Below are 26,966 nucleotides of genomic sequence, written 5' to 3'. Positions count from 1 at the left end.
ATTCAGTAACTAAATTCCCTTTAGATGTCACCTGCATAAACTACAACTTGACCAACAGGTATTTCATAGGGACCCAGGTTAAGGTGAGAGTTCAATGGGTGATTTAACATCAATTTGCGTGTTGGCTCTGTATTTGGCCTAGACCCTGGATAGAAGCCATGTTATTATACTTTCCTGTCTAGTGCCCATAAACAATTTGGAAAACATGTCCTGGACTGTTAAATTATGAGCTTCTGGAGAGGAGGCACTGTATCCTTTTTTTTTTTTTTTTTTTCCAATCCAGAGAGTCCAGCATTTTACTTGGCTCAGAGTAGAAGTGCAATGAAAATGTATTAGATAAACCCACATATGCTTTCAGAGCCAGGTACAAATGGAGTTTTGAGACTGATGATGGTTTATTTATCATAAAGCTCTCCCTAAGGATTGCTTCTTTCATCTCTTTATCTCTAAAGTGTCTTATGATTCTATCTGAGATGAGCGAATAGGTACTATATTTTTCTCCTTGGTAGGCATCTAAATTTCAAACATCTGTCAAATAATTAGCCTGAAGGAATTGCAGCCAATCCTTTTCACTCATTTTATAATGATTATTTTTGAAAAATATTAAAACCTGCTTTAGTGACTTTTTAATATTTTCTCAGATTATGTAAGGGAAGATTAAATTTGGTACAGAAGCATGGCATTACAATCACAAACCAAGCTTGGCATTACAGGAACTGGATATAATGTGAGATTGTTTTCTTCGTTAATTTTTCCAGATGTCAATACATTATTTCAATACATGATTTTACAATCATATATTTTGTAAATACATGATTTTTAAAAAGTCTCTAGTGTCTTCTTTATAAATTTACTGCAAATACCTCTCTGTAATTTGCCCATAAATGCTTTTTAAAAGGGTTCTACATAGATTTCTATCTTGCTTTAAAGACATGATGATCAATAAATTGCTTCTTAAAGAAGCAGGTTTAAACCGTTTAGTTGTTTTGTTGTAAAACTGAGATAGGAGGTGGGACCCTACTTCAGAGGCGGAGTTCAAACACTGGACCAATTTGAGGATTAGCTAAAACAAGTCTGGAATGAAAGCAGTTTTCCACAAGACACACCCACTATTGTGCCATGTCAGTTTACCATTGCCATGAGAACACCTGGAAGTTACTACACTCATCCTAGAAATTAATGCACAAACCACCCCTTAATGTGAATATAATTAAAAATGGATATAAGTGCAGAATTGCTTCTCAGTGACTACTCTGGGCACACTGCCTATAGGGTAGCCCTGTTCTGTAGTACTTCTTTTGCTGCTGTACATGTCCATTTCAGTAGTTCCACTGGTTCATGCTTGAATTCTTTCCTGGACGAAGCCAAGAACCTTCATGGGCTAAACTCCAATTTGGGGGCTTGCCTATCCTGTACCAATACTATTAAAATATTCAATTTTTAGTTTTAATTTTTATGTGAAATATGCACCTTTTTTAAATTCCATAGAGGGGAAAGCATGCATTTATATATGCATAATATTAACGTGCATGAATGTATAACAAATATATATTATAAAATATACTATAACACTTTACCTTAATGTGTTATTATTAATGGAAGGAATAATAATCAGAAGGCTACTAAAATTGTTCAGATAAGAGGTGATGACAGCCATTATGAGGACAAGGGTGGTAGAAATAAAAGAAGAGTTAGATTTGAGAGCAAATTATAGCCTCTCTCCAGTATAATCAACTTCATATTAGCTGGGCCACATTTTATTTCTACTGATACGATGCCTTCTGAGTGCTGATATTCTTTCTGTTTTGTGTTTCAACATGTGAAAAACAAAATTATAAAATATTTTCTGAAGAAAATTATTGTGGAACCAACATTATAAAATGCTTTTAGGAAAAAAAAATTATTATTTTTCTTCTGACATCTTTGATTAGGTCCTAGAAATTGTGACCAGTTATTCTTTTTTCTTTTTTGAGACAGAGCCTCCCTCGGTCACCCAGCCTGGAGTGCAGTGGCACAATCTCGGCTCACTTCAACCTCCACCTCCGGGTTTCAAGCAACTCTCATACCTCAGCCCCCCAAGTACCTGGGATTATAGGCCTGTGCCACCATGCTCAGCTAATTTTTTGTATTTTTAGTAGAGGCGGGTTTCACTATGTTAGCCAGGCTGGTCTCAAACTCCTGGCCTCAAGTGATCTGCCCGCCTCAGCCTCCAGTTATTCTATTTTTATTACAAAAGTATTTGTTATTTAAGGAGTTAAACAACAACAACAAACCCCTCCAAACACATATATAACCCCAGACATGACAAAATCCTCGTATTTTAAACAATTCAAAATTTCTAAAATCTATAAGGACATTAGGCCAGAAATAATCTTTCTTCTCACTAAGGCCAAAAGAAGTAATGCCTTTTCATGAGCGAAAATGTCATTTTCTACTTTCTTCACAGGCACCAATCAGTAATATAAATTATCTTGAGTTTCAAAGCAGAATATAATCAGTTGCACACAGGCTCAGAAGGCAAAGTATCAAGCAACAATAAAATCAATAGTAATATCAGCCTCATTCAAATCTCGAATAATCTCATGACAGGAAACATGTCCTTTAAAAGGAGAAGAAAGATATGGCTTTATAACAGAACTTTTCAATTTTTGAGTTGGAATCATTAGAGTCAGGAGGTCTTCTGGTCTGTTACTGTTTGTATCGTTTGAACGTGTCGTGCGGCCTGGATGCTTATGAATTGATATACTTATTATTCAAAGCTACGTCTTTAAGCGTACCTCCATGTTCAGGAACCATACACATTAACTATCCTAATGTTCTTTGAGAACCACTTCCTCCTACACAAAATGTTCATATGTCTGTAAATGCACATGTTGTTCTCAGATCCCCTTGTTTAGAGGAAAAAGCAATTCTGTGTCTATGAATGTGAAAAATTTTGAGAAATTATGAATTAATGAAGTAAGCAATGAATAAGGTATGCCATGAAAATATTACTTACTAATTTCATGATGTAAAATTCTGATATTGAACTGTTTTATACATCCCAAACAATTTTATATTGTTTTATCTAATGTAATATTTTATATCAGCAATAAGCCAATATTATTAATGCCAATATGGAATTTTTATTTCAACTTAAATGCAAATCCATTTCTTTTTGTGAATTGAAAGACTATTTGCAAATAAACTTATTTAGTTATCTTTATGATAAAATCACTCAAAAGACTGATATAAAATGAATGATTATTTGTCTACCTTTCCAGTTTTATTTTCCGCCACTCTGGCTTTACTCCCTTCTGTAAGCATATCTGGGAAAAAGAAGTCTATGATTTTACTCATTTACTTTCTCGGTCTCTGGTGTCCTTCCTATACATTTACTGCAAGAGGTGGGAGACAGCCACCTAGAATTTTATCTCATTTATGAAGCTTTCTTAGAATTTTTCACTCAGAACTGATTACTCCATGCTTTGCGCTTTCACACTAAAAATTAGTTTAACTGTGATTGGATGTACCTTATCTGCACCATTGCAGGGCAAGTTCCCTGAGGTGAAACGATCATGTCAATTCATTTGTTTATAACTTGCACAGTCAGTATATTGGCTGTATGAATGTACAAAAAAATGCTCATCGAATTGAATATTGCTACCGAACCACGGTGATACAGTGCATTCCAAACTGTAGCATCACTAGCACATCTTCTAAAGACAGCTTCTTATATTAGAAAATTTAAGTTATCTCCTAGTGTTTTTTGATTGCCCTACCACAGTTTTCTTACTGGTTTACTAGGCCTCCTGCTGAGATCATACAGGCAGGAGCTACACAACTTTCCAATTTGTGTCAGAAAAATGTTGAAATGTTGCCTTTTCTTTGGTGAACTAAACAGCAGGGGCTCTGAATAGTTACTCTGGTAACGGGTGTACAAAGCTAAAAGACTCGACAAATTTGATTGGAGAGGTAAGACGGCTGAGTCTCACTCACGGGTGAACTGATACATCCACCAGGGCCAAATGCTTTCCTCTTCTAGCTTAGAAACTTAAGGCTCTTTGTGAGGAGAAAGCTGTATCCTGACTCAGCCTAAAAGGATAATTACAACCACTCTAGCTGAATCAATCCATGCTGACTTAGTAAATGATGTGGCTTCTTCCTAGGCATTCTTCCTGATGCTCCCCTTGCATCCGAAGAGACAGAAAAATTTTAATCATTCAAAGCTTACCCTGAAAAAAGCTTACTTTCTCAACAACTGCTGCTAGCTGCTTTCAATTGCTCTTGCGTTCACAAGCAGTTCAAGTCCACAAGGTGACAAGATTTGAATTTTACATTTCGCAGGAATTTTGAATTATAAAACTTCCAAAATCAATAACAATTCAGTCTTGTAGAGCTGAGTTGAAATTGTCTTCTTTCCAGAATGTCTAGAGAGTTGTGGAGAGAGGCAAGACATTATTAGATCCTTGAGAAAGTGCTGTAGAAACTTAATCTTGACAGTACATAAAACAGACTGGGCAATTACGTGATCTTTCTGTGAGAACTTCTTCTTGTCTTTACAAGATCAAATATGAAAATACTCACCTTCTTGCTAATTTCCAACTACCATTTGGTAATTAAATTTTACATAAGAACTCCTCTATTTTAGGTTTTGTGAACTATAGTTACTTCCAAAGGTGTGGTGACTTTGTGATAATTTATTGATCTATACCTCTAAGATGATAAGTGCAGTTTTGTTTACTTATGAATCCGTAAGAATTTTAAACGTGATATATCTCCCTTACATATAGATATGGGTACATAGATACACCATTTATAGTAACAAGGGATATATGTGATCTACAATAAATGAGAAACAAGTTGTAGAATAAGTATACAATTATCCCATTCTGGAAAATTCTATCTCTTTCTCTATTTATCTACCTACCATGAAATGTTTAACAACCACTTCTTGGAGTGGTAATAAACACAATTTAGGAGGAGAGGGTTTTTCTCTATGTATCAAACAAATGAATTTGATAAAGGGTGGATTTGGAATTATTCCAAAATAAGCCTAGCTTACCTTTTATAAATGCACAATATTCTAAATAAACACAATTCTAAACAAACAAAAATGCCTGGTTGATCTTCTCTATTCTGTTTCTTTCTTTCATTAGTTTCCGTTTTAAATTAGAACATACATATCATATCTGCTTTTATTGTGTATTTAGTTTGCTTCTTTTTTTAGCTATTTAGATGGTCTTTTAGGTCATACATTTCTCATTCTTTTTCCCTAGAAATTGCATTTATAAGCCATATAAATTTCACTCTATGGATGTCATTGCCTGTATCCCACAAATTTCTTATTTTATAAATTTTACTTAAGTCTATATACTAAAAACTACAAAAATCATAATAGTAGCCTCAATTAACTTTGTCATAGAAAACACAACCATGTAACTGGTACCAAGATGAAAAATCAAAGGTACCAGGATACCTTGGTATCTCTCCAAAAGCCCCTGGATCTTCTCTCAGTAACTTCCACTCACACCCAAGGGAGCAATACTATCCAAATTTTAAACTCTTTACATCAATTTTGCATGATTTAAATTATATACAAATGGAATCATACAGCATGTCCTTGTGAAAGGAAAATAAGAATTTGGGACTCCAATTCACTATGCCAAAAGAAAAACAATAAGCTGAAAGCTAAGTCATCAAAAAGGTGCCTTTCTTTTCTAAGCAGATAGCTACAGATACAAAGTTAAATATCGCCATAGGTAGCTACTCTATGTTCCCTTTACCTTATGTAAGGTGCTGATTTATTGAGGATTCGATGAGTCGCAAGAGGTTTACATAATTGGCTATTTCCCTGCCTGCTCCTTTTCTCTTTCAACGTTTCCCCTTTATTTAAATATGTAAATACTGAAGGCCTCGAAATTATCTTTATAAAAAGGCACAGATCTGAGACTTTCTATGATTCTATGTTTCTTTCTTCCAGGCATGTCCTTAACTTTGGCAAAATAAACTTCTAAATTGATTGAGACTTGTCTCAGATACATTTCAGTTTACATCTTATTTGTGCCTGGCTACTTTGGCTCAATATTATACTTGTGAGAGTCTTTGATATTATTCTGTATAGTTTAAGTTCATTTATTCTTGTTGATATGTACTATAGGAATGTATTAATATACTGCAATATTATGTTCATTCTGCTTTAGATGAGCATTACAGTATTTCCAGTTTGGGATATAAAAATAATTCTCCCGTGAGCACGTGTGTGTGTGTGTGTGTGTGTGCATGACCAAAAGTAGAGATATATTTTCTATATATACTCAGAAATGGATCATATATTCAACTTTTTTAGATACTGGGAAATAGTATTCAAAAATGTTTACACCAATCTATACTTCCACAATCAATTTAGGAGAGCTGCAGTTGTTCTGTGTCCTGATACATGGGTAGTATTTTTAATTTTCAAGTTAGCCACTATGGTTTTAAATTACATTTTCCTGAAGGCTAATAATATGGAGCAATTTTTTTCTATTTACATTACCTATTTGCATAATCTATTTTTCGAATCACCTATTCATTTTTTTTACATTTTTCTATTGTCTGTAATTTTCTTTTTGGTTTGTAGGTATTTTTTATATATTTTGGATATAAATCCTTTGTTTATTCATTGCAAATACATTGTTTTATGCTACAGCTTAATTATCACCTGCTTGATTATGCCTTAAATATATTTAGTATAAAAGAAAAAATAATTGAAAATAAAAATTTAAACTTTTATCTCAGAAGTTAATACAAATCAGTCAATAAAAATAAACTAGAAAGTACAGAATAACAAATATTAAAAATCAATGAAATATTAAATAAAAACTGTTCTGTATATGTATGGATAGATGGCTTGATAAGCCTAACTTTACAAAGATGACAGTAGAAAAATAGAAAAAATAGAAAATCTGAATTATCTGATTTCAATTAAAAAAAGTAATTCATTCTTTTTTTTTTTTTTTTAAGGTGGAGTCTTACTCTCTTGCCCAGGCTGCAGTGAAAATGGCACGATCTCGGCTCACTGCAACCTCCGTCTCCCAGGTTCAAGTGATTCTTCTGCCTCAGCCTCCTGAGTAGCTTGGATTACAGACACCTGCCATCATGCCTGGCTAATTTTTGTACTTCTGTAGAGACTGGGTTTCACCATTTTGGCCAGGCTGGTCTCGAACTCCTGACCTCAGGTGATCCACCCGCCTTGGCCTCCCAAAGTAGCAATTCATTCTTTAAAACCTTCCCAAAATGGAAGATCAGATGATTTATTAGTAATTTATTAAATATTTTAAGAGAAAGTGTAATAAGTCTTTCAGAAACTGTTCTAGGAACTACAAAAGAGGTAAACTTTCCAAGTTATTTTTATGATGTCAAGAACAAAGTTGCTTTTAAAACTTGAAAAAGATAGAAGAAGTAAAAAAAAAAAATTGAGACAAATTTTTTTCTTAAACGCAGATGCAAAATTTCTGAATAAAAAGCAAATCAAATATGATAATATATTATTGACTAAAAGGGCTTATTTCAGGTATGCAAAGACAATTTATCATTACATTATAATGTAATTTGTCACAACAGTAAATTAATATGATTATTTTAATAAATATAGACTGAGCATGTAAAAAAATAACAATTCTTATAAGCAAGTTAAGCAAAATTGAAATTCAGGGAATTTTTTTTAACCATGCACACACACACACACACACACACACGAACAAATCAAACCAAACTAAACAAAAACCTAACTAAAGATTCAATGAACTTAATGGGGAAGCATTGAATATGCCTCCATGGTAAGGAATATTTGGCATCCTAAAAACTTAGTAGTCATAAATGTTTTTATTTAAAAAAATGCTGGGCCGGGCACGGTGGCTCACACCTGTAATCCCAGCACTTTGAGAGGCTGAAGCAGGTGGATCACCTGAGGTCAGGAGTTCAAGACCAGCCTGGTCAACATAGTGAAACCCCATATCTACTAAAAATACAAATAGTAGGGCATGGTGGTAGGTGCCTGTAATCCCAGCTACTCAGGAAGCTGAGGCAGGAGAATCGCTTGAACCTGTGGCGGAGGTTACAGTGAGCCAAGATCCTGCCATTGCATTCTGGCCTGGGCGACAAGAGTAAAACTCCATCTCAAAAAAAAAAAAAAAAAATGCTGACTAGCTCAATAATTTAGAGTATGTATGGTGGTCTACTGTTGAAGAAATATGACTTTGAAGGAACGGCTTTTATTCTTAAGTCTAAGATGCTCTATAAAATACCACAATCAAATAATCAAAGATCAATTCTTGAGTACCTTGTATTAGTATTCTATGCTATGTAACAATTTACCACACACTGAGAAGCTTAAAACAGCATATTTTTTAAATCTCAGTTTTGTGAATGAGGATTCCAGGTGTGAATTAGCAGAATTCTTTTATCAGCATCTCACAAGGCTTAAATATAAGCGTCCACCAGGCTGAGTTTATTTCTGCAACTCTGAGTCCTCCTCCAAGATCATATGGTTATTTGTAGAATTCAGGTTCATGTGGTTGTAGGACTGAGGTCTTCACTTTCTCGTTGGCTGTCACCTAGAGGCTGATTTCAGCTTCTAAGGATCTCAGAGTTGCTTGCAGGTAGCCCTCTAATAAACACTTTCACAACATGGTAGCTTATTTTTTTCAAAGTAAGCAAAAGGATCTCAGTTCTCTATGGTCCTTTTGAGTAGGCACCCAGTCCAACTTTTAAGGGCTTGTACCTATTTAAGTCAAGGTTACCCAGGATAATCTCCTTTTTGATTAATTCAAAATCAACATATTTGAGACCTTAGTTTTATTTTCAAAATCTCTTCACTGTTGTCATATAACATAAGCTAGTCAGGGAAGTAAAATCCTCTCTTATTTGTAGGTCCTGAACACAGTCAATGAGAGGGAAATATACACCAAGCGGGCAAGAGTCTTGGAGGCCACCTTAGAAGTCTGCCCACCACAAAACCCAGAGCAATAGTTTCTCAGTTCCGATCTGTTCACCAGTAACTGTCTAGATACATATGAATCACCTGGATAAATGGGGTAAAATATATATTCTTGGCCTCATTCATGTATTCATCCTATTCATTTATTCAACCTGTTTAGGTTATTTATTTTTCTAAGTGAAAGAAATCAACATAGGCAAAATTCTCAATATTCTTGCTTTTAATAGAGGAAAGAGATAACATACTAGCAAATAAATAAGATACCATTATATATGGCTAAGTTTATGACATAAACAACCATCTACAGAGCTATCATTTTAGAAGACCTGAGATAGAGTTTTAGACTCACATTTGATAAAATAACAACAACCAAAAAAAAAAAAAAACCTGAACTGATAGCATTTAACAACGTGATCTGATTGGCATTTAGATTAAATGTCAGATAAAACGTGACCTGATTGGAATTTAGATTAGGAAAATATTATATTAGGATGCTGTTTCATGTACTGGGGAAAAACTTAAGTAAACTACACCCTTGAAATGCAGAAATTTAACAAGCTTTGTGACAGTTATGGGTAAAAGTAGAAATCATTGTGAATTTCTTTCTATCTTTATTAAGTACCCTGAACTTTGCTGTCACAAAACACCGCCAAGCCATTTTGTTACTATTGCTATTGACACACGGACTTTCTGAAGTTCTATCAAATAACCAAGGGATAAAAGTAGTGTAGGTGTGTTTGGGTACCAATTCATTATTAAATATATAAACTATGATAAATCATTAGCTGCTTTTCTGTGTTTACAATGAGTTAATGAATGTAAAATGTTTTGGTGCATAGCAGATGGTAAGCACTAGCTGAAACCAGATGGATTTACAACCACCTGTAATTTATATAAGCTTTTGTTGTTGGTGGTGGTGGTGTTCTTGTTGTTCTTGTTGTGGTTGTTGTTGTTTTGTTTTGACAGGGTCTTGCCCTGTCACCCAGGCTGGAGTGCAGTGGCAGGATCTCGGTTCACTGCAACCTCTGCCTCCCAGGTTCACGCAATTCTCGTGCCTCAGCTTCCTGAGTAGCGGGGATTACAGGCGCCTGCCACCATGCCCAACCAACTTTTATATTTTCAGTAGAGACAGGGTTTCACCGTGTTGGCCAGGCTGGTCTTGAACTCCTGATCTCAAGTGATCTTCCTGCTTCGGTCTCCCAAGTGTTATGATTACAGGTGTGAGCCACCTCACCTGGCCAATTTATGTAAACTTGAGCAAATTATGTAACCTCCCTAAGCCTTGGTTTCCTCACCAGAAACATGGGATAATAATAATAAAAAAAAGCATGATCCTTTGAGAAATAACAATTCACTATTGTCAGTATTCAGAAAGAGGGAGAGGAAACGATTTATATTATGAAGTGAATGTATTTTGAAAAGGCATTACTACATACATGTGCATGAACATACATATTCATTGAGAAAGTATAGCTCATGGCCATTTGCTCTCAACCAGTGATGAAATATGTATTCATTTGGCTAGTTTACAGTATTGACTAATATGAATAATATTGATGTTGCACATACCTAGAAGTGGAAGTACTGTGTAATAGTCATAATTCTATATTACTACTAGATGAACTAACTCAAAATTCAATTAGCAATGTGGGAATGTTCTGTGGTATCTCATTGGAATTTTAAAGATTCTCTTGGTAAATAAATATACTGAAATATTTTCATAATATATGTTTTCATATTCAGATGTTTTCATCTATTGGGATGGCATTTATGCTTCACCTTTTTTCAATATTTTATTATTAATGTTTTCAAATGTAAGCAAAGGTTAACAGATTTTGACAGTGATATCAAAGATAGCCATTACTTAGATATGGTCATGAACATTTTACTGTATTTGCTTTATCATATTACGTCTCTATCCTTTCACCCCATAACTATTAATCTATTCTTTTGATTTTTTGTATTGAAAACTAAATAAGACATCAGTATCATATTCACTTTTCAAGATTATTTTTGATGATTGTAAAGTTTTACACTTAAAGTTTATTCATCATTTGAACAATACTTTCTGTTTCTCTTTTTTTTTTTTCTGAGACAGAGTCTCCCTCTGTCACCCAGGCTATATTCATGTTTTTATCAATCACTTACCCATCTTATTTTGCTACATTTAAGGCAATATGTTTTTAACTGCCTTGAAAATTTTCTCTTTGGGTTTTTATTTTCAGCATGTTTATTATAATGGATCTGAATATTGATTTCTTTGAATTCACACTGCTTGAATATATTGTTGATTTATGAATACCTGGCTTGAAGTATTTAATATGTTTTGGAAAATTATTGTCATATTCCTCTTCACATAATGCTCCTACCCCATTTTCTTTATTCTTCTTTTTAGACACTGTAATTACACTTGACGGAGCCCTTTGTCTGTAAGATCACTGTTCCTTTTTGATTTTTTCTGTCTTTTCTGCCCAATATATATTTTGACCTGGCTGTGTTCTTATGACTTACTTTGTAGCTCACTGCTCCTCTGCTTTGTTGCTTCCTAGCTCACTGCTCCTCTGCTTTGTTGTCTCTAGTTTGCTTTTAAACTTATCTTTGTTAAATCTTTAATTTCAGCTGTCACACTTTTTTCAATTTTATGTCTTCAGTTATTTTTAAAAATCTCTTCTTTGAGGGAAATTTCTCAACTGTACTTTATATTTTCTTAACCTATTTAACTATAGATGTTTGAATGTTTATTTCTTAAAACTGTAGTAACTAGCTCATCTGTATATGTGTTTCGTTTGTCTTTTTCCTTAATTCAGTTTGTTTTTGTTGCATTTAGAAATTTATAATGGGAAAGAAGATATCATTGATAAAAATTGTGGAGGTCTGAAGTGGGTCAAGAGTGAGGTCAGGTCGCATAATCCAATAAGAAAAAAAAAAAAGAACAAGTTGTAGAATTTGTAGTTGGTGACAGTCATTATAGAGTCAATGACTACCTCCTGTTTGCACTCTCCAACTGCGGACCTGCTGTATCTGCTAGAAACTCTCATTCTTGGTGGGCCTTCAATTTCACTTTTACAATACTAAAATCCACTTCTAAAGTCTACTCTGTCTTTTACCAGCCTTTTACCTGTGTCTTGGTCTCTGGTGCAGCTTAAGACTTCAGCAAGTTTCTCAAATGGAAGAAGCTGCAGTCCTGAGCTGACTTATTTATACTTTCTTTCTCTGGCAATCTTGGAAATCCTGGCTATCTTGGTAGCTCCAAACTCTTCTTATTCTTTATCCAGGCTGTAAGATGGCCAAAAGCTATGCTAGCTTCTTTGCTTCCTAGCTGAAATTTTCTCCCTAAAATCCTGCCAGCATCTCTCCCTTTTCTAATACTTGGCCAAATCCCGAAGCTTTCAAAATGCCATTTTCCATTACTGCAGTTGCCTTTTCTCAGGGCTCTTCCATCCACAAGCTCTGATTGTGTTGAAAGCTTCCTGTGATCTTAAAACATTATATATACATAATATTTGGTACTATATTCAGCTTCTTTTTTCTTCTTAAAATGTTGATTTTCTGCAGGTAAATTTATTATAATTAAAATTGGAAAACCAGGGATTTAATTTATATAAAAAATACGAGTTTAAGGCCAGGCACAGTGGTACAAGCATGTAATCCTAGCACTTTGGGAGGCGGAGGCGTGTGGCTCACCTGAGGTTAGGAGTTCAAGACCAGCCTGGCAAACATGGCAAAACCCCGTCTCTACTAAAAATACAAAAATTAGCTGGATGTGGTTGCGCATGCCTCCCAGCTACTTGGGAGGCTAAGGCAGGAGAATCACTTGAACCCGTGATTTATGTTAGATAGTTCCTTTTCTTTCTGCTCCATGAACTCCTAACTATACAAATAGGATGGAAGCCAAAAGCTGAATGAGATATTTTCACTCCGTTTTTGGCAAGTGACAAAATGCAGGAGTTAGAAAACAATGGTGTTTATGTGGCCCTGGCACTGCAGGATCTCAGTGGAATACAACTTGACTTTTGCTATCAATCTCTGTTGTTGGTGGTGGCAGTCATAGTAGCTTTTTCTTTTATGTTTTGATTTGGTAGTACTAGGGACCAGAACCCTTAGCAATGGCATTAGGGCTGTTGTGCAAGTTACGAGTATCACGCAGAATTCAAGTGGCTTTTTGGACAGAAGGCACCGAAGAGAGCTTCTGACAACAAATTTATAATAAGGATGTTGATAAGCACTTGTAAGATACAATTTGGGACTCCAGCAGGCTAGTTGGGAGATGTAATGGCATAAGAAGCAGCAATGAAATGGCATAATAGGTAGCAAGTTTTGGTGAAATTTGCTAATATGAAGAGATATTCAGTTTAAACATTTTTAATTTTAATGTTTCACATTCTGACTTAAAAATCTATTTCATTCAAGCAGTATATTTCAAAAGACCTTGATGACTTTTTATCACAACCTTTTCCCCATTGAATATCATAGAATTTGTTTCATACGTTTCTCAGATTGTAATTTCTGTCTACATGACTAGCCCACACAATTTGGGGGATGCAGTTTATACTATTTCCCTATTGTTGCTATAGTAAGTTACCAATAAACTGATTTAAAACAACACAAATATATTATCTTAAGTTCTATAGATCAGATGTATCATTCGGTTAAAATCAAGGTATCAGTAGGACTGTCCCTTTTGTAGGCTTTAAATGGATATGAGATTCCTTATCTTTTCCAGCTTTCAGATGCTACCTTTTTTATTCTTTGGCCCATGGCCATGCATTATCTGACCTCTGCTCATATCACATATCACATTTCTTTCTGTGACTCTGATCTTTAATAATTTGGATGAGTCCAAATTGGACTCATCCAAATTAGTAAAGATTTTTTTTATCTCAAGGTATTAATCACATCTACAACATATCTATCTTTTTTTCATATATAGTTGCTTATTCACATATATTAGCCATTAGAACAACATTGGGAGGTCATTATTTTACCTACAATAGTGAGTATATGTTTTATGTTCCTCCTAAATAACCTAATATACAATTCTGAAAAGAATCAAGTGTACAGAAAATAGTTGTCTTATTAAAATAATCTTTAAAGCTTAGTAGATAATTGAAAAATTCTTGGAAAATTTTCACCGAAATAGACTAACGGTTGACATGTCATAAGCACTGAATCCCAGAAAAAATATGAGTAGTTACCAATGACCATTTAACATAAAAATGTGTGGGTTATATTTGACATACTGAGAAATAATATCTCTAGGAGGGTCTGTAAAATGAGCACATAAAATATGTTCAAAGAATGAAGATTTCCAGTTGAGAATAGTAAGATTTTATTACTTGTCCATATAGATCTTTATATACTCTGGGCTAAATGATATACTTCTAGCAGGATGATCTATATAATCAGGATGATCCTTATTATATTTCTTTATTGATCCATTCCATATAATTTTCAGCTAGAAGTAGTGTAAAATCTCTTGAACATGTTCAATCATATAAATATATACATAAAATATTCATTTCAATCCTGTGTTTAAATACACTTTATGCTTTTTAAATTAAATTACTTTTTCCACTCACCATCTGGCTTCTTAAAAGGGGTAATTTACAGCAAAGAGCCAGCACTATTTTTCAAAAAGAGAACATATTTTACTCATCTAGTTACCTCCTAAGACTGGGACCATTAATTTAACAGCACATTTACATGGAATTTGTGGTCGTTTAACAAATTAGACTATTAACATTGGAACTACAAACGTTGCAAACAGCAGAAGGTGATATAGAAAATCCTCATTTCCCTTAATAATTTTAAGATTTGGTATTCAATATCTCCCAGTGTCAAAAATATACTAATAAGGAAAAAAATAATAATTATTTATTAAAACAGATTTCATTTGAATGGGAACACATAACTGTATATAAATGTGAAAAGGATATTTATGATGTCAGATTTTTATTTCCTTGTTCAAATCAGATTTTAATTTTATTGAAGCCAATAAATTTTTTTTTTTCAGAACAGAGCCTCCACTGTTTCAGTAATTAACTAGTATGGTGATAATAGTGGTATTGCTTATTGCCAGAACACCTGGTTAATATTTTTTTCATTTTCCTTTAAAATACTTATTGAGTCAGCTTTTCAGAGTGGTAGATTGACATTGTATAGAGGAATTAAATTGTACTATGGAGGAAAAATAATGCCAGTGATAAAACTAACAGCTCTTGTATTGATTGAAAAATAATCTTCCAGCCTGTGAAGTGTTTGCCTATACCATTTAATTAAAACCTCACGACAAATCAAATGAATCAAATATTAAAATCTCAATTTCACAGATAAGCATGCTGAGGTAAAGGGAGTTTATCTGTCCAAAATGATCCTGGTTTTGTATTGTTTTGTTTAAATTTTAAAATAGTCAGATTTATAAATTATAAACAAAAGATGGTCTTAGTATTTCCCTCAGCTCGACTAAACTTTGGACAACATTTTTCATGACTGTATGCCCCAACTTCCTTTTTTCTTAGAGCATTTACTTTATAAAACCTGCGATTGTACATTATTTCTCTACCCTGTAAAATGTAATGTTTCTAAAAGCCTTTTTCCAATTTTACAATTTAGGACTATCTTTCTCAAGGAAGTCATTCTTTTGAAACGTAATAACTAGGGATGACAGTACCCCTATCTCCCACTCTCTGAAGGATGGTAGGAGCCTATGTTTGGTGGGTGACTTCATCCGTGATGTACAACTATCAACTGCAATGAAGATACAAGAAAGTTTAATTTTCCTTTCGGTGAGGCCAATTAGCAAACAATGCAGTGGGCCTACAGTTCTCCCTGCCCAGCTCTCAGAAATCCTTCTGCTCTTTGTTTCAGTGGAGTTGAGTTCAGACTGTGTGTTGTCTCTATCTCCCGTTGCTATACCCTTAAATAAAGTGTTCGTTTCCTGTTTAACTTTGCCTAGTGCAATTTTTGCATTGATACTGTTAAGTCTCAGTTTATTAATTAATCAAAAAATCCCATACAACCTTTCCAGTATGATTATATTATAGAAAAATTATCTTGCTTCAAAAAAATTAAGACATCTGTATATCTCACTGTTTTGAAGGTAAACATCAAAAATATTTTGGACTGGGTCATAGAATGAGATTACTTCTTCCCCATAAATTATAGAAAAATATTTTCTCAAAGCTGTGTATTTCTGTATGTAATGATGTGTGTGCGTGTTTGTGTGTGTGTGTGTGTGTGTTTCAATCCCCAAATACATTGTAAAATTTTGTTTATTAACATTAGTGACGTCCTTGCTTCTATTCAACAACCTAATGCCTTTCTTTTAGTGTGTCTGTACATACACACATGCAAATCAAATAACTTTGCAGATATAGGTTTCGCATAGATACTAAAATTACAACAGAGATAAAATAGAGAATAATGCATGTTCTTACCATGTGACAAGCAATTTTAACAACTATTTTAAAAATTCATTTATTTTTCCCAACAAACCCATCACTAACTCACAAATTAAAGATTAACCTATATTGTGCATTATGGGTGAAGAAATTGAGGCACAGGGAATTTTCTAATCCATTTAGAAAGTAGTTATACCAAAGCAGATAAATGTTAGTAAATTCCTTAAGTTTAAAAAATCAATAAGTGATGCAACTAGAATTTGAAATCCCAGTCAGTTTACCTTCGGGATCTGTCATTCTGTCACCTCTCTTTAATCTACATACACAACACTTTCACCAAGCACAGTGCAGAGAGGAAAAACCTTACTGAGAAGTGCATGCATCTTATTCTTGAATTTGTATGCTTATGCAACCATAATACTCCATGATTATATTACAAGATCAAATAATGCAAAATAAATTGCAGACAACCCTGAAAAATAAATTCTAAACTGAATTTACCTACGGAGAGAATTAAACTCCTAGTAAGAAAGCAAGAACATAATGAAAGTTTTGCAGGAGTTCAGCCACTCCCTTGTGAAGCAGAAACTGAAATGTAGTTGCTGCTCAACTAATTTGTTTCAGAAAAACAATTCTAAATTGGGTTTTATAATATTCTTGCACAGAGGCCACAGTGAAAACAACTCAAACTGCATAAAACACTTCTTTATTAGGATTATCTTGGTGGATTATATTTCATGGCCTCTTGAGCCCATAGATAATTTAACAACAACAACAAAAATTAACAATATGGGTAATTTTCACTGGAGTAGTCAGAAATATGATTTCTCTCATCAATTGGGTCAAGTAAAGTGAATGATGAAAGACAGGATTCCTCATTCAATCTAAGTGATGCATAACTGTAGGATGCAGGAGGCAGGACTCAAATGTTTCACATTAGGAAGTGAAAACACTGAGTTTCAGCTGGCAGTATATGAAATTTGTCTCAATGGTGATATGCCACACCCACCCATCTTTGAAATAGCAAATGGCATCATAATTGAGAATGCTACGTAAAATAGTGTCTTAATAAGTTCTGGCTGCTATAACAGAACACCATAGATTGGGTGGCTTAAACAACATTTGTTTCACATGGTTCTGGAGACTGGGAAGTCCAAGTCAAGGTGCCAGCAAATCTTGCGTCTGTGAGAGAATTCTTCCTGGTTTGCACACAGCTGTCTTCCCATTGTATCTTCACATGACTGAAAAAGAAATCATGTATCTTGTATTTCTTATTGTGTTTCAATGATCCCATTAATGAGGTCTCCACCTTTATAACCTAATCACCTTCCAAAGGCCTCCTCTTCTAATACCATTACTTTGATGGTTAGGATTCTAACATATGAATTTTGGGAAGACACAGTTGCTCCATGACAAATAAGTACCAGTCTACTCTATAGCAGTTGTCAGAATATCCTTAAGATGATACAATCATTAGAGAGAACTGCTCTCTAAGAACTAAATAGATAAAACAGAAGTTATTGAAAGGAAACGGCTATGTGTGTCAAAACTGTTTAAGGAAAAAATTGAAAAAAACGGGGATAAAGTACAGCCTGGGAAAGTAGATTTGCACAAGAAGGTCTAACATTCTCTACGGCCTAAGTCATGATCTGGTTATAGTTGTTGGAAGCTCTAGGGAAATATATATTTTTACAATTGGAGCTGTTGGTGGAATGGACTACCCCAAAAGATAAATAATTCGTCCCACAAGGTAGCCAAGCCTCACTTTGCAAATTAAAGATATAATATATGGCTGAAAATTTAGGTGGAACTGTATGACTGATTTGTAATATCACACCCATGCCTTGGATTCTAGGAGGATGAGATAAGTGTAACTGCTGTAGGTAGAGAGTTTCTTACTTTTATGCCTTGAAAGGAAAAGAAATTAACATAGGGGATATGGTCATATAAATTGTTAAGATAAAAATCAAAGGAAAAACTAATGATGGTAAAGCAGATACAGTAGTAGTGAGGTAAAATTGGTGTTTCCTCTAAGAAAAGGTCAACTGAAGGAGTCCTCAAGGCTGGGCTTTAAGAAAACAATAATGAATTAATTCTTTTTAATTTCAACTTTTATTTTAGATGCAGGGGGTACATTTGCAGGTGTGTTCCATGGGTATATTGTGTGGTGCTGAGGTTTGGGGCATGGATCCTTTCACTCAGGCAGCGAGCATAGTACCCAAAGGGCAGATTTTCAATCCACACTTCTCTTCCCCTCTCCTTTAGTAGTCCCCAGTGTCTCTTGTTCCCATCTTTATGTTTGTGTGTGCTCAATATTTAGCTCCGCTTATAGATGAGAACGTGTAGCATTTGGTTTTCTGTTCCTGCATTAATTTGCTTAGGATTGTGGTCTTTCAAAAGCTGGACTTTAACTTAATGAATTTTCGAAAGCTCTAATGATTCTCATCCTTGTATCAAAAAAGGTTGACTAGAATCCCCTCTGCCTACACACTCATAAACATAGACTTTATATAAGCTTTTTGGAAGGCAAAATAGCAAGAAGATACATTCTTGGTGAGTAAAGGATTAGAGCAAATTCAGGGATGTGGAATAGTCTAAATTTAATTTTCTAATTTAGTTACTTTCTTCTTTTGGTACCATGTTTCTTTTAATTTTATAATCTAGATAATTTTTTTCAGTGAGTTTAACAAACTTCTTACATCTCATCCCATTGTCTGAGATTTAAACTAGTCATATCTGTAGAGGTCAACTCTATTATCTTTACTTCTAATTTTTTTGTGTAACATCTCATTATCTTGTATGTACTATTTACAAACAACAACAGAAAATATGGAGTCCAACACCAGAAACCCATTTAATGGCTGTGGTAATGCAAATGATTACTTCCATTACTTTTCTCCTGAAGGAAATATCTCATTCTTTCTGATAGACATATATTGTGAATAAGGGAGATAAATACTTTTATCACTCAGTTTTTTAATATATTTTTTAATCAAGTTACAGTAAAAATCTAAAGTGCATCATAGGCCCTCAGGAACCTCTACTAAGGTAAGTTACTAAGGTGATTGTATTGCACTCTTGGCCTAATTTTTTTAAGTGAAATTTATTTTCTACAGAAATTGCTTAGCTGGATAAAACCACACCCTCATCTTCCTGCTAAGTCCTTGCATTTATATTTTGCTGAGAATGATAAAACCATTTCTCTTCCTTAGTGCTTCATGAAGGTTTTATTTCAGCCAATTTGTTTCAAAACTCACATTAAGTTTTGTATTATATGACTTGCTGAACTATGCAAAATGAAGCATGGTAAATTTATAAATCCAATTACCTTCCAGTATTTTTCTTTTCATTTAAAATTCAGTAATGACATATCAAGGACTACAATATGATGGGCACATAGGGTTACACAGAAGAGCTCACTGGTTAGCATGGGAGGAGAAATGATTAAATATAAGCTCTTTCCTGGCCATTACAGTAGTATATAAACACAGAGAAGAGGAAGTAACCATAACAAGGTGAGTAGAGGGCATGGCAAAGAAAACTTCTAGAAAGAGAAACAGTCTTTTGAGCTGAGGCTTTAAATGCAGGGATAGAATCAGAGAAGGGTGACTTTGGCAGAGGGGGAAGCAAATTTGAAGGCACAATGAAAGCGTATAGCATGCTTAGAAAATAGTTTGAATTGAAAACTTCTTAAAATATAACATTTGGTATTTTTAAATCCAATCTAATTTAATGCCATAGATGGTTCACTTGTAATAGTGTGTGTACTTCACATTTCTGATCAGAAAGGGAAGAATGAGGCAGACCCAGGGAACATACGGCAGAAAAACAATATTTGGAGTTATTTCCATAATGTTTTTCAGAAGCCCTAAATTGAGTTTAATGTCAAAGATTAGAGGGTAGGGCAAGGTCCTCTAGCCCAGGGTATTTCTTTTTCTGTTGCTTTCCTTTTGTTGGAAAACAACAGAATTAGAGAATCTCTTCCCCAGGAGCAAATCTTAGGTGTCTCAAATAATTTGATGTGGCAATTAACTTCATTCTTGATTGTTTTAATTTTGTTACATTTACAATCAACAATTGGATGTTTACAGTTTGCTTATATTAAGTATTCTCTGTTTGTACTCAGATCTCAGCTTTGCCATTCATTAAAAATTGTGCCAGGTCACTAAGCACTAGTTTCTTCAGAAAAAAAATGGGAATATGGGAATACAATAAGTCATCTATTCTGAGACATCTCTGACTATAAGACATTATATCCTTAATGTACATCTAAGGAAAAAAATGTCAACTAAACTTTATCCTTAACAAATTTCTTATTTTGTACTTATTAAAAGAGTTCCTTTAATCCATACTAGATAGAAGTTTTATTACTATAACACACTTGTTTATACATAAAAAGGAAAATGCAAGCAAAATATTGACTAAATATCCTTAAATATTTTCATATTCAGAGTCTGGTGCTTCAGTGCAATTTTCAGTTCATTAAATGAGGGCTTAGACATTAACTGTAGAAAGGATTATAATACAAGGTCATACAGGAGATTCAGAAGACAGTAAAAAGATGGTTGATAAAGGCCTATTGACAGAGAAGAGAGGACTCTGAGTCTGAACAGAAACTTTGGTGACTGAATTAAAGGAAATTCATATGACAGAGTTATACTCAACCACATAAGTCTAAAAAAGAAACACACAATAACAAAAACAAAAAGATGAAACTCATCTGCTTATGAATTTTTCATCTGCTACAAGTCATCTAAATCTGCTTAAATCTGCCTGGACACTTTCCGGTGGATCCCAAATACCAAATGTGTCATTGGAGAAGACTTTTGATCCTCTTCTTTCATTTTCTTTCTCCCTTTCTTCTCTCCTTCCCAGTAATAGAGAAGTAGGAAGATGAGGATAAAATTGTAACTAAAGTTGAAAATTTTCTCTTTTTTTTCTTTTCTTCCTTAGAAAACCATAAAGTTAGTTTATATGGGATAGGGAAGGCAAAGAAGAGTTTAATTCTTAGGAATCACCTATAATATTTGGCTTAACAAGGTTAGAGATAGCATCTGACAATGATCACTTACTCTGTGTCATACATTCTTCTATGTGAACAATTTTATGGCATTAGTACTACTATATTTATCCTCTTTGAAAGATTAGCACACTGAAATATAAATTAAGTGTTTTGCCCAAGACCTTCTAGCTACTAAATTATTAACCAAGATGCTAATCTAAGCAGCATGATTCCATGTACTAAGTGACTCATCCCATTTACAAAATGATTTCAATGGTATAAATAGGACACAATGTACTACTTAACATAGGAAAATGGAGCTTTGTATAATTGTTAAATGTTCAAATAAATAAAAACTATGCCCTTTTAAGCTCTAAATGTTACAATTCTAATACTACGTGTGTATGCCAAGAAATTTCCAAATTTGCCATCAAAAATAATTCCCATAATACCTGTGGTTGAAAGCTTATTTTGTTTTTATGTAACTAGTTACTATTTAGAATCACACCAGATATGGTTTGGCTCTGTGTATGCTCTCAATTCTCATGTCGAATTGCAATCCTCAATGTTGGAGGAGGGACCTGGTGGGAGGTGACTGGATCGTGGGGGCAGACATCCCCCTTGATCTTCTCATGATAATGAGTGAGTTCTCAGGAGATCTGCTTGCTTAAAAGTGTGTAGTACTTTCCCCTTCACTCTCTCGCTCTCACTCTATCATGTGAAGATGTGCCTGCTTCTCCTTTGCCTTCCACAATAATTGTAAGTTTCCTGAGGCCTCCCCAGCCATGCTTCTTGTACAGCCTGTGGAACTGTGAGTCAATTAAACCTCTTTTCTTCATAAATTATCTAGTTTCAGGTAGTTCCTTACAGGAATAAGAGAAAAGAGTACCACAACACCCTTCTCTGGAAAATTAGATATGGTATAACAGTAACCTTTGTGGGAGTAGGTAGAAAGTCATGTGAAATTTAATAGATTTCGTGATAGGCTTAACTCTAGTGTTTTGTTTGTTTGTTTGTTCGTTTTTTTCTAAGTTCAGGAACATTGTTAGTCAATATTTTGTAACCCAGAACTGCCTTCTCATTGTCTATGTTGCTAGGCTTTTCATAATGATTTAATGCCATTATGATGTCTTGCAAGTTATCAAATAAAGTTTTAGGACAGGAATTAACTTTTATCTTGAGGATCATATTTTTGCTGCATCTTCACACAATGGAAGAGGTGAAAGAGCTGTCTCAGGCCACTTTTATTATGTCACTATTCCCATTCATCAGGGCTCCATTTTCATGACCTAATTATCTTCCAAAGGCCACCTCCTAATACAGTAAATTACTTTTGGGGTTAGTTTTTCAACTTCTGAATTTTGGGGAAGGTGGAACAAATTGTTCTACCATAGCACTTGGGGATTATATTTAACATAGTAAAGCTGTAACACACTAATTTGAAGTTATACCAGTTTAATAATATACAAAAACTCTATTCTTTAACAATTGTACCCCCACCCCTTTTGTTGTTATTGTCACAACATTATACCTTTATATATTGTGTGATCAAAAACTTAAACTAATAATTCTTTGATATCCATTAGTTTCTTAAGTTATATTGGAAATATGGAATTTCAAACCAATTGTAATAATACTAAGTTTTAGACTAATAATTTTCTTTTTAAAATGTAATAATCTCCTACATCGTGCAGAAAACTAAAAGTGCAATTAGAAACCATAATACTAGCCTTTATAATTACCCATGTATTTACACATACTGAATTATTTATTATTATTATTTTTTTTTTTGTAAAACTTCAAGTTACTATCTAGTCTTCTTTTATTTCATTCTCCAGGACTCCTTTGAGATTTTCTTACAGGAAAGGTTTAGTGGCAATAAACTCTCTTAGCTTTTGTTTACCTGGGAATGTCTTAAGTTTTTCTCTCAGTTTTGAAGGCTAGTTTTGCTGGGTATATAATTCCTGATTGACAATCTTTTTATGTTAGCATTTTGGGTATATTGGCATACTGCCTTCCAGCCTACACAATTGTCAATAACACATTTGCTGATAATGTTATCTACAATTCCTTGTATGTGAATTGTTTCTCTCTCACTGTTTTCAAGATTCTTTGTCTTTGGGAAATTTGATTATAATGTGGTTCAGTGTGGATCTCTTTGAGTCCATTTTACTTGGATTTCATTGATTTTCTTGGATGTTTATGTTTAGGCCTTTCATCCAGTTTGGGATGTCTACAGCCCTTATTTCTTCAATATTGTCTCTACCCCCTTCCTCCTCTCTTTTTCTTGTAGGATATGCACAATGTGTATGTTGGTCTGCTTAATGTTGTCTCACAGGTCCCTTAGGCTCTATTCATTTCCTTCATACTTTTTAGGATTTTTGTTCCTCAGACTCAATAATTCACATTATCTTATCTTCAAGTTCATCTTCTTCTGTCTACTTAAAATTGCCTTTGAATCTCTCTGTTATGAACGCCATTTCAGTTCTTATACTATTCGCTTCTAAAATTTTGGGGGTTTTTTAGATTTTCTATCTCTTCATTGATGTCCATTTGGTTCATATATCATTTTCCTGACTTTCCCCTCATCTTTCTTTAGTTCTCTGAGCATCTTTAAGATAGTTGTTTTAAAATCTTTGTCTGGTAGATCTGTCATCATGTCTTTTTCAAGGATAGTTTTGGTTCATTTATATTTATTCCTCGAATAAGTTATACTTTCCAGTTCCTTTGTATCACTTGTGATTATTTGTTAAAAACTAGACATTTAAATCTAATTATTTGCTAACTCTGGAAATTAGATTCCCACCTCTTCCCTAGAGTTTGCTTTTTTTTTTTTTTTATTGTTGTAACATGTTTCTGTGCCAAAGATCAGCATGGGGTATAAACTTAAAGTCTTTTCAGGTTCTTTTAAAGGCTGCATCATTCTCTGGGAATGTGGACTTACTTTGTAATTTTCTGAATTAAAGACTAGTTGCCCTACTCTTTAATGTCTCAATCTGAAAAGGCAGAAAAGAGGGAAATGAAGGGGTGAAAAAAAGGGTGATGGCCCTTTAAATCGCCTGCAAGTCAATACATCTGAAAGGGGGGGCGGGGGGGGGGGGTGCTGCAATAATACCAGGAAGTGTAAAAACAATGGCCATGTGCTTCTTTGTCTGTACCTCTGTGATCAGACACAGCAATCAGCGATCCAGGCACAGATCCCTGATATTTGGAGGAGAGATTCCTTTTTTTTCTCCCCACTCTGGCTCCTGCAAACTGTGTGCAAGCTGTTCCATGGACACATGTTCAGCTGCCTACCATAGGGCTAGGGGTGGGTAATGGGTAGCTACCACTGTTCTGAATTGAGATTGACAAAAATCAGCAGCAACTTACCTTCCAAGCCTTTGCCTCCGGAGTTCCAAATATTTACATCAGAAATATTTTGCCAGTACAATTGTTGTCTAGGTGGGTAAACAAATCCTGGTGCTTCTGATGCTGCCATCTTCCCAGAATACCCTCCTCCACATACTTCTTAAGCAAATCTAAAAGCAAAACCAAATTTATTTTATATACATTTTTTAAAATTTAGTACACCTTTTTTTGCTGTTTTTGCTTTGATATGCTCACTTCTGCTCATTAGAAATATTAATTTTAAGAGGATAAATTTTACATTTTTAAAAACATTTCATAAATACAAGAAACAGGGAAAAGATCTCATGTCTAAACCTCTTGCATTTATAACACTACACCATGAATAATCAAACGGATTAGTACCTTGTCCAAAAGTGCTGTGAATCTCTATTGTCATCCAGCACCATCAATTGAATTGTCAGGATGAAACTTTGTTCAAATGGTGATATTATCGCCTATAAGCTCCTGAAGTATCTGTGGCAAGGTTGTAAAAAATCAATTACCTGGGAATTACAATTTTTATAAACACTTTCTTCTTCCAAGATGAGTCAAGAAGCTCTCCTAAGAAATTATTACACCACAAAATTGATGAAAATATGCCATACTCTGAGGAAATTGTTACGTCTTCTTTCCCTCAAATCACAAGTAACCTTTCAAAACAATTATTTTAGCATGTTTTAACTTCTGTTTATTTTTGTACAAATCTTTTCTTACAAACAGAACATGAGCTCTTTGATATTAAGACCAAATCTAACTTATAAAAATATCTGTTGAAAAAAATAAAATATTTCATGCAAGGATACTGAATTAAATTTTTTGGATAATAAATTTAAAAAGCAGCATTTTTATATATAACAATATGAAGTTCTAAGGCAAACTTTAAGCTTCCAATATCATTAACATAATTTATGTATAAAAGATATAGTTAATTTAAAAAAGTAGATTAAATGAATGGTCATTTATTAATGCATTTATTAACTTATTTAAGGAGTACTAGAGTCTCATATGTTAAACACATTGTGCTAGCCCTAGGTCCATTAAAACTAAAATGAACAATATTCTTGCTGTGAGTACAAAAGATATGAGAAAAATATATACCCTCACCAAAAAAAAATTGGAGAAGAAATGTCTATAATCCTTTTATTTGAAAATTACTATCAAGTGTCCTCTATATGTTGGTATGTGGAACAGAAAATGTAGCCTCTTCCAAGTAGAAGAGTCTCATGAATAATTTTAGTTGGCATGAGCAATATTCTGTCTTTGCCAGTTTGTAATTTTCCAGGTTCTCAAGAAATAGTTCAAATAGTTACAGGGGGCAAATGATGGCATTAAGAAAAGGTATGCTATAAATTAGCACAGAAATTCTAAGGAAATGCTTCTTATCAATTGGGAATTGGTCTTGGAAATTTACATATGAACTAATCATAGTCTGTATATAGAAATTTTACCACAACCAAAACAAACTTACAGGGGTGAGGATAAATTGCTTATCTTTTCCTTTTTCTTCTTTACAAATAACAAAGTTAAACAAAGTCACTAACATTAAGTCTGAAGGGTGCCATTTCCTTGTATGCCAATCTCTCCTTTCTTGGATCAAAAACTAAAGAGAATTAAATTACAGTGGAAAATTGTTATGGAAAATGAAACACAGATGTTCACTGACAGACACAGAGATTAACAGAAGCAAATCTATAAATATAAATTGAGTTACTTCTAAAAAAAAAGAAATAAACATTAACCTAAAGTAGAAGATAAACAATTTTAAAACTTCAAAAAATAAGTATATACAGAGTGATATTACAAAGCTAAAACTAAGCAGTAAGAAATTAAAATTTTGAAAAATGACAGAACAATATTGTGATAAATCTGTTTAAATATATATAATGGTACATTTTATGAAGAAAGAGGGAAGAAGAAATACTATTAGGAATAATTTAAAATTTTTAAACAGAAATATATCTAATATTTCTAGAAAAATAAATTACCAAATGAAGAAATAAAGTGCTATGGAGGAAATACAATATGGAATTATTTTAAAACTTACCAAGAATTATCTAGTAATGGCCAGCTATAAGCCTACAAGATTTTAATGCTGAATTCTGCCAAACTTTTAAAGTGAATATAATCTTTATGCTGTATAGACTATTAAAAAGGTATGCAAAAAATACCTCAATACTCTGTAACAGTGCAGTTGTATTCCCAACATACCTAACTT

General features: G+C 33.8%; 2 long non-coding RNA genes across 3 annotated transcripts in view; one reads left to right on the top strand and one right to left on the bottom strand.

The window, feature by feature from the left end:
- The window catches only part of LOC129525386 (uncharacterized), a 349,207-nt gene that overhangs the window by 215,743 nt on the left and 106,498 nt on the right, over positions 1 to 26,966 (top strand). The gene's annotated exons all lie outside the window — the stretch shown is intronic.
- The window catches only part of LOC129525366 (uncharacterized), a 313,689-nt gene continuing 300,931 nt past the window's right edge, over positions 14,209 to 26,966 (bottom strand). Inside the window, exons 3-5 of the long non-coding RNA XR_008669639.2 lie at positions 25,115 to 25,225; positions 24,734 to 24,882; positions 14,209 to 17,600 (exon numbers count right to left, since the gene is read on the bottom strand). This is a non-coding gene — a long non-coding RNA (uncharacterized lncRNA). The remainder of the gene's footprint in view (positions 17,601 to 24,733; positions 24,883 to 25,114; positions 25,226 to 26,966) is intronic.

This window comes from Gorilla gorilla, chromosome 9 (genome assembly GCF_029281585.2).
Source record: "Gorilla gorilla gorilla isolate KB3781 chromosome 9, NHGRI_mGorGor1-v2.1_pri, whole genome shotgun sequence".
Classification (NCBI taxonomy): domain Eukaryota; kingdom Metazoa; phylum Chordata; class Mammalia; order Primates; family Hominidae; genus Gorilla; species Gorilla gorilla.
The sequence above is the reverse complement of the archived record's forward strand: the minus strand, read 5'-3'. Positions and strand labels throughout refer to the sequence as shown.